Here is an 8,826-nt window from a genome sequence, read left to right on the forward strand (position 1 = left end):
GGTGGTGAGAAGGTGGTGGTGAGATGGTGATGTTGTGAAGGTAGTGATGAGGAGGTGGTGGCGAGGTGGTGGTGGTGAGGAGGTGGTGGTGAGGAGGTGGTGGTGAGAAGGTGGTGGTGAGGAGGTGGTGGTGAGAAGGTGTTGCTGAGGAGGTGGTGGTGAGGAGGTGGTGGTGAGGAGGTGGTGAGATGGTGTTGGTGAGGAGGTGGTGAGATGGTGTTGATGTGGAGGTGGTGGTGAGACGGTGGTGAGATGGTGTTGGTGAGGAGGTGGTGTTGATGAGGTGGTGGTGAGGAGGTGGTGGCGAGGAGGAGGTGAGAAGGTCGTGGCGAGAAGATGGTGGTGAGGAGGTGGTGGTGAGGAGGTGGTGAGAGGCTTGGTGAGGAGGTGGTGAGATGGTGTTGGTGAGGAGGTGGTGGTGAGGAGGTGGTGAGATGGTGTTGGTGAGATGGTGTTGGTGAGGATGTGGTGGTGAGATGGTAATGGTGAGGAGGTGGTGGTGAGAAGGTGGTGGTGAGAAGGTGGTGGTGAAAAGGTGGTGGTGAGGAGGTGGTGGTGAGAAGATGGTGGTGAGATGGTGGTGGTGAGGAGGTGGTGGTGACAAGGTGGTGGTAAGGAGGTGGTGTTGAGAAGGTGGTGGTGAGGAGGTGGTGGTGAGGAGGTGGTGAGATGGTGTTGGTGAGGAGGTGGTGAGATGGTGTTGGTGAGGAGGTGGTGGTGAGAAGGTGGTGAGATGGTGTTGGTGAGGAGGTGGTGGTGAGGAGGTGGTGGTGAGAAGGTGGTGGTGAGGAGTTGGTGGTGAGAAGGTGTTGCTGAGGAGGTGGTGGTGAGGAGGTGGTGGTGAGGAGTTGGTGAGATGGTGTTGGTGAGGAGGTGGTGAGATGGTGTTGGTGAGGAGGTGGTGGTGAGAAGGTGGTGAGATGGTGTTGGTGAGGAGGTGGTGGTGAGGAGGTGGTGGTGAGATGGTGATGGTGAGGAGGTGGTGGTGAGGAAGTGGTGAGATGGTGTTGGTGAGGAGGTGGTGGTGATGAGGTGGTGGAGAGATGGTGGTGTTGTGAAGGTGGTGATGAGAATGTGGTGGTGAGAAGGTGGTGATGAGGAGGTGGTGGTGAGATGGTGGTGGTGAGGAGGTGGTGGTGAGAAGGGGGTGGTGAGGAGGTGGTGGTGAGGAGGTGGTGGTGAGAAGGTGGTGGTGAGAAGGTGGTGGTGAGGAGGTGGTGGTGAGGAGGTGGTGGTGAGGAGGTGGTGAGATGGTGGGTGAGGAGGTGGTGAGATGGTGTTGGTGAGGAGGTGGTGGTGAGGAGGTGGTGAGATGGTGTTGGTGAGATGGTGTTGGTGAGGAGGTGTTGGTGAGATGGTGATGGTGAGGAGGTGGTGGTGAGAAGGTGGTGGTGAGGAGGTGGTGGTGAGAAGATGGTGGTGGGATGGTGGTGGTGAGGAGGTGGTGGTGACAAGGTGGTAGTAAGGAGGTGGTGGTGAGGAGGTGGTGTTGAGAAGGTGGTGGTGAGAAGGTGGTGGTGAGATGGTGATGTTGTGAAGGTGGTGGTGAGATGGTGGTGGTGAGGAGGTGGTGGTGACAAGGTGGTGGTGAGGAGGTGGTGGTGAGAAGGTGGTGGTGAGGTGGTGGTGAGAAGGTGGTGGTGAGGAGTAGTGGTGATAAGGTGGTGGTGAGGAGGTGGTGGTGAGAAGGTGGTGGTGAGGAGGTGGTGGTGAGAATTTGGTGGTGAGATGGTGTTGGTGAAAAGGTGGTGGTGAGAAGGTGGTGGTGAGGAGGTGGTGGTGAGAAGGTGGTGGTGAGAATGTGGTGGTGAGAAGGTGGTGATGAGGAGGTGGTGGTGAGATGGTGGTGGTGAGGACGTGGTGGTGAGAAGGGGGTGGTGAGGAGTTGGTGGTGAGGAGGTGGTGGTGAGAAGGTGGTGGTGAGAAGGTGGTGGTGAGGAGGTGGTGGTGAGGAGGTGGTGAGATGGTGGGTGAGGAGGTGGTGAGATGGTGTTGGTGAGGAGGTGATGGTGAGGTGGTGGTGAGATGGTGATGGTGAGGAGGTGGTGGTGAGAAGGTGGTGGTGAGAAGGTGGTGGTGAGGAGGTGGTGGTGAGAAGTTGGTGGTGGGATGGTGGTGGTGAGGAGGTGGTGGTGACAAGGTGGTAGTAAGGAGGTGGTGGTGAGGAGGTGGTGTTGAGAAGGTGGTGGTGAGAAGGTGGTGGTGAGATGGTGATGTTGTGAAGGTAGTGATGAGGAGGTGGTGGTGAGGTGGTGGTGGTGAGGAGGTGGTGGTGAGGAGGTGGTGGTGAGAAGGTGGTGGTGAGGAGGTGGTGGTGAGAAGGTGTTGCTGAGGAGGTGGTGGTGAGGAGGTGGTGGTGAGGAGGTGGTGAGATGGTGTTGGTGAGGAGGTGGTGACATGGTGTTGGTGAGGAGGTGGTGGTGAGACGGTGGTGAGATGGTGTTGGTGAGGAGGTGGTGGTGATGAGGTGGTGGTGAGGAGGTGGTGGTGAGGAGGAGGTGAGAAGGTCGTGGCGAGAAGATGGTGGTGAGGAGGTGGTGGTGAGGAGGTGGTGAGAGGCTTGGTGAGGAGGTGGTGAGATGGTGTTGGTGAGGAGGTGGTGGTGAGGAGGTGGTGAGATGGTGTTTGTGAGATGGTGTTGGTGAGGAGGTGGTGGTGAGATGGTAATGGTGAGGAGGTGGTGGTGAGAAGGTGGTGGTGAGAAGGTGGTGGTGAAAAGGTGGTGGTGAGGAGGTGGTGGTGAGAAGATGGTGGTGAGATGGTGGTGGTGAGGAGGTGGTGGTGACAAGGTGGTGGTAAGGAGGTGGTGTTGAGAAGGTGGTGGTGAGGAGGTGGTGGTGAGGAGGTGGTGAGATGGTGTTGGTGAGGAGGTGTTGAGATGGTGTTGGTGAGGAGGTGGTGGTGAGAAGGTGGTGAGATGGTGTTGGTGAGGAGGTGGTGGTGAGGAGGTGGTGGTGAGAAGGTGGTGGTGAGGAGGTGGTGGTGAGAAGGTGTTGCTGAGGAGGTGGTGGTGAGGAGGTGGTGGTGAGGAGTTGGTGAGATGGTGTTGGTGAGGAGGTGGTGAGATGGTGTTGGTGAGGAGGTGGTGGTGAGAAGGTGGTGAGATGGTGTTGGTGAGGAGGTGGTGGTGAGGAGGTGGTGGTGAGATGGTGATGGTGAGGAGGTGGTGGTGAGGAAGTGGTGAGATGGTGTTGGTGAGGAGGTGGTGGTGATGAGGTGGTGGAGAGATGGTGGTGTTGTGAAGGTGGTGATGAGAATGTGGTGGTGAGAAGGTGGTGATGAGGAGGTGGTGGTGAGATGGTGGTGGTGAGGAGGTGGTGGTGAGAAGGGGGTGGTGAGGAGGTGGTGGTGAGGAGGTGGTGGTGAGAAGGTGGTGGTGAGAAGGTGGTGGTGAGGAGGTGGTGGTGAGGAGGTGGTGGTGAGGAGGTGGTGAGATGGTGGGTGAGGAGGTGGTGAGATGGTGTTGGTGAGGAGGTGGTGGTGAGGAGGTGGTGAGATGGTGTTGGTGAGATGGTGTTGGTGAGGAGGTGTTGGTGAGATGGTGATGGTGAGGAGGTGGTGGTGAGAAGGTGGTGGTGAGGAGGTGGTGGTGAGTAGATGGTGGTGGGATGGTGGTGGTGAGGAGGTGGTGGTGACAAGGTGGTAGTAAGGAGGTGGTGGTGAGGAGGTGGTGTTGAGAAGGTGGTGGTGAGAAGGTGGTGGTGAGATGGTGATGTTGTGAAGGTGGTGGTGAGATGGTGGTGGTGAGGAGGTGGTGGTGACAAGGTGGTGGTGAGGAGGTGGTGGTGAGAAGGTGGTGGTGAGGTGGTGGTGATAAGGTGGTGGTGAGGAGTTAGTGGTGATAAGGTGGTGGTGAGGAGGTGGTGGTGAGAAGGTGGTGGTGAGGAGGTGGTGGTGAGAATTTGGTGGTGAGATGGTGTTGGTGAAAAGGTGGTGGTGAGAAGGTGGTGGTGAGGAGGTGGTGGTGAGAAGGTGGTGGTGAGAAGGTGGTGGTGAGAAGGTGGTGATGAGGAGGTGGTGGTGAGATGGTGGTGGTGAGGACGTGGTGGTGAGAAGGGGGTGGTGAGGAGTTGGTGGTGAGGAGGTGGTGGTGAGAAGGTGGTGGTGAGAAGGTGGTGGTGAGGAGGTGGTGGTGAGGAGGTGGTGAGATGGTGGGTGAGGAGGTGGTGAGATGGTGTTGGTGAGGAGGTGATGGTGAGGTGGTGGTGAGATGGTGATGGTGAGGAGGTGGTGGTGAGAAGGTGGTGGTGAGAAGGTGGTGGTGAGGAGGTGGTGGTGAGAAGATGGTGGTGGGATGGTGGTGGTGAGGAGGTGGTGGTGACAAGGTGGTAGTAAGGAGGTGGTGGTGAGGAGGTGGTGTTGAGAAGGTGGTGGTGAGAAGGTGGTGGTGAGATGGTGATGTTGTGAAGGTAGTGATGAGGAGGTGGTGGCGAGGTGGTGGTGGTGAGGAGGTGGTGGTGAGGAGGTGGTGGTGAGAAGGTGGTGGTGAGGAGGTGGTGGTGAGAAGGTGTTGCTGAGGAGGTGGTGGTGAGGAGGTGGTGGTGAGGAGGTGGTGAGATGGTGTTGGTGAGGAGGTGGTGAGATGGTGTTGGTGAGGAGGTGGTGGTGAGACGGTGGTGAGATGGTGTTGGTGAGGAGGTGGTGGTGAGGAGGTGGTGGTGAGATGGTGATGGTAAGGAGGTGGTGGTGAGGAAGTGGTGAGATGGTTTTGGTGAGGAGGTGGTGGTGATGAGGTGGTGGTGAGGAGGTGGTGGTGAGGAGGTGGTGAGAAGGTCGTGGCGAGAAGATGGTGGTGAGGAGGTGGTGGTGAGGAGGTGGTGAGAGGGTTGGTGAGGAGGTGGTGAGATGGTGTTGGTGAGGAGGTGGTGGTGAGGAGGTGGTGAGATGGTGTTGGTGAGATGGTGTTGGTGAGGAGGTGGTGGTGAGATGGTAATGGTGAGGAGGTGGTGGTGAGAAGGTGGTGGTGAGAAGGTGGTGGTGAAAAGGTGGTGGTGAGGAGGTGGTGGTGAGAAGATGGTGGTGAGATGGTGGTGGTGAGGAGGTGGTGGTGACAAGGTGGTGGTAAGGAGGTGGTGTTGAGAAGGTGGTGGTGAGGAGGTGGTGGTGAGGAGGTGGTGAGATGGTGTTGGTGAGGAGGTGGTGAGATGGTGTTGGTGAGGAGGTGGTGGTGAGAAGGTGGTGAGATGGTGTTGGTGAGGAGGTGGTGGTGAGGAGGTGGTGGTGAGAAGGTGGTGGTGAGGAGGTGGTGGTGAGAAGGTGTTGCTGAGGAGGTGGTGGTGAGGAGGTGGTGGTGAGGAGTTGGTGAGATGGTGTTGGTGAGGAGGTGGTGCGATGGTGTTGGTGAGGAGGTGGTGGTGAGAAGGTGGTGAGATGGTGTTGGTGAGGAGGTGGTGGTGAGGAGGTGGTGGTGAGATGGTGATGGTGAGGAGGTGGTGGTGAGGAAGTGGTGAGATGGTGTTGGTGAGGAGGTGGTGGTGATGAGGTGGTGGAGAGATGGTGGTGTTGTGAAGGTGGTGATGAGGAGGAGGTGGTGAGGTGGTGGTGGTGAGGAGGTGGTGGTGAGGAGGTGGTGGTGAGAAGATGGTGGTGAGAAGGTGGTGGTGAGGAAGTGGTGGTGAGAAGATGGTGGTGAGGAGGTGGTGGTGAGGAGGTGGTGAGATGGTTGGTGAGGAGGTGGTGAGATGGTGTTGTTGAGTAGGTGGTGGTGAGGAGGTGGTGAGATGGTGTTGGTGAGATGGTGTTGGTGAGGAGGTGGTGGTGAGATGGTGATGGTGAGGAGGTGGTGGTGAGAAGGTGGTGGTGAGAAGGTGGTGGTGAGGAGGTGGTGAGATGGTAGCGGTGAGGAGGTGGTGGTGATAAGGTGGTGGTGAGGAGGTGGTGGTGGGGAGGTGCTGTTGAGGAGGTGGTGGTGAGAAGGTGGTGATGAGAAGGTGGTGGTGAGATGGTGGTGGTGAGAAGGTGGTGGTGAGGAGGTGGTGATGAGAAGGTGGTGGTGAGATGGTGGTGGTGAGGAGGTGGTGGTGACAAGGTGGTGGTGAGGAGGTGGTGGTGAGAAGTTGGTGGTGTTGTGAGAAAGTGGTGGTGAGGAGTTGGTGGTGAGAAGGTGGTGGTGAGGAGGTGGTGGTGAGAAGGTGGTGGTGAGGAGGTGGTGGTGAGAAGGTGGTGGTGAGATGGTGTTGGTGAAAAGGTGGTGGTGAGAAGGTGGTGGTGAGGAGGTGGTGGTGAGAAGGTGGTGGTGAGAATGTGGTGGTGAGAAGGTGGCGATGAGGAGGTGGTGGTGAGATGGTGGTGGTGAGGAGGTGGTGGTGAGAAGGGGGTGGTGAGGAGGTGGTGGTGAGGAGGTGGTGGTGAGAAGGTGGTGGTGAGAAGGTGGTGGTGAGGAGGTGGTGGTGAGGAGGTGGTGAGATGGTGGGTGAGGAGGTGGTGAGATGGTGTTGGTGAGGAGGTGGTGGTGAGAAGGTGGTGGTGAGGAGGTGGTGGTGAGGAGGTGGTGGTGAGGAGGTGGTGGTGAGAAGGTGGAGGTGAGATGATGATGGTGAGGAGGTGGTGAGATGGTGTTGGTGAGGAGGTGGTGAGATGGTGTTGGTGAGGAGGTGGTGAGATGGTGTTGGTGAGGAGGTGGTAAGATGGTGATGGTGAGGAGGTGGTGGTGAGGATGTGGTGGTGAGGAGGTGGTAGTGAGAAGTTGGTGGTGAGGAGGTGGTGGTGAGATGGTGGTGGTGAGGAGATGGTGGTGAGAGGGTGGTGAGATGGTGTTGGTGAGGAGGTGGTAAGATGGTGTTGGTGCGGAGGTGGTGAGATGGTGTTGGTGAGGAGAGGTGGTGAGAAGATGGTGAGATGGTGTTGGTGAGGAGGTGGTGGTGAGGAGGTGGTGGTGAGGAGGTGGTGTTGAGGAGGTGGTGGTGAGAAGGTGGTGGTGAGATGGTGGTGGTGAGAAGGTGGTGGTGAGGAGGTGGTGGTGAGAAGGTGGTGATGAGATGGTGGTGGTGAGGAGGTGGTGGTGACAAGGTGGTGGTGAGGAGGTGGTGGTGGGGAGGTGGTGTTGAGGAGGTGGCGGTGAGAAGGTGGTGATGAGAAGGTGGTGGTGAGATGGTGGTGGTTAGAAGGTGGCGAGATCGTGTTGGTTAGGAGGTGGTGGTGAGATGGTGTTGGTGAGGAGGTGGTAAGATGGTGATGGTGTGGAGGTGGTCATGAGGAGGTGGTGGTGAGGAGGTGGTGGTGAGAAGTTGGTGGTGAAGAGGTGGTGGTGAGATGGTGATGGTGAAGAGGTGGTGGTGAGGAGGTGGTGAGATGGTGTTGGTGAAGAGGTGCTAAGATGGTGTTGGTGAGGAGGTGTTGGTGAGGAGGTGGTGGTGAGGAGGTGGTGGTGAGAAGATGGTGGTGAGAATGTGGTGGTGAGAAGGTGGTGATGAGGAGGTGGTGGTGAGATGGTGGTGGTGAGCAGGTGGTGGTGAGAAGGGGGTGGTGAGGAGGTGGTGGTGAGGAGGTGGTGGTGAGAAGGTGGTGGTGAGAAGGTGGTGGTGAGGAGGTGGTGGTGAGGAGGTGGTGGTGAGGAGGTGGTGAGATGGTGTTGGTGAGGAGGTGGTGAGATGGTGTTGGTGAGGAGGTGGTGGTGAGAAGGTGGTGAGATGGTGTTGGTGAGGAGGTGGTGGTGAGGAGGTGGTGGTGAGATGCTGTTGGTGAGTAGGTGGTGGTGAGGAGGTGGTGGTGAGATGGTGATGGTGAGGAGATGGTGGTGAGGAAGTGGTGAGATGGTGTTGGTGAGGAGGTGGTGGTGATGAGGTGGTGGAGAGATGGTGGTGTTGTGAAGGTGGTGATGAGGAGGAGGTGGTGAGGTGGTGGTGGTGAGGAGGTGGTGGTGAGGAGGTGGTGGTGAGAAGATGGTGGTGAGAAGGTGGTGGTGAGGAAGTGGTGGTGAGAAGATGGTGGTGAGGAGGTGGTGGTGAGGAGGTCGTGAGATGGTTGGTGAGGAGGTGGTGAGATGGTGTTGGTGAGGAGGTGGTGGTGAGGAGGTGGTGAGATGGTGTTGGTGAGATGGTGTTGGTGAGGAGGTGGTGGTGAGATGGTGATGGTGAGGAGGTGGTGGTGAGAAGGTGGTGGTGAGATGGTGTTGGTGAGGAGGTGGTAAGATGGTGATGGTGTGGAGGTGGTGGTGACAAGGTGGTGGTGAGGAGGTGGTGGTGGGGAGGTGCTGTTGAGGAGGTGGTGGTGAGAAGGTGGTGATGAGAAGGTGGTGGTGAGATGGTGGTGGTGAGAAGGTGGTGGTGAGGAGGTGGTGGTGAGAAGGTGGTGGTGAGATGGTGGTGGTGAGGAGGTGGTGGTGACAAGGTGGTGGTGAGGAGGTGGTGGTGAGAAGGTGGTGGTGAGGTGGTGGTGATAAGGTGGTGCTGAAAAGGTGGTGGTGAGAAGGTGGTGGTGAGGAGGTGGTGGTGAGAAGGTGGTGGTGAGAATGTGGTGGTGAGAAGGTGGTGATGAGGAGGTGGTGGTGAGATGGTGGTGGTGAGGAGGTGGTGGTGAGAAGGGGGTGGTGAGGAGGTGGTGGTGAGGAGGTGGTGGTGAGAAGGTGGTGGTGAGAAGGTGGTGGTTAGGAGGTGGTGGTGAGGAGGTGGTGAGAAGGTGGGTGAGGAGGTGGTGAGATGGTGTTGGTGAGGAGGTGGTGGTGAGGTGGTGGTGAGATGGTGATGGTGAGGAGGTGGTGGTGAGAAGGTGGTGGTGAGAAGGTGGTGGTGAGGAGGTGGTGGTGAGAAGATGGTGGTGGGATGGTGGTGGTGAGGAGGTGGTGGTGACAAGGTGGTAGTAAGGAGGTGGTGGTGAGGAGGTGTGGTG

This window comes from Carcharodon carcharias, chromosome 11 (genome assembly GCF_017639515.1).
Source record: "Carcharodon carcharias isolate sCarCar2 chromosome 11, sCarCar2.pri, whole genome shotgun sequence".
NCBI lineage: Eukaryota > Metazoa > Chordata > Chondrichthyes > Lamniformes > Lamnidae > Carcharodon > Carcharodon carcharias.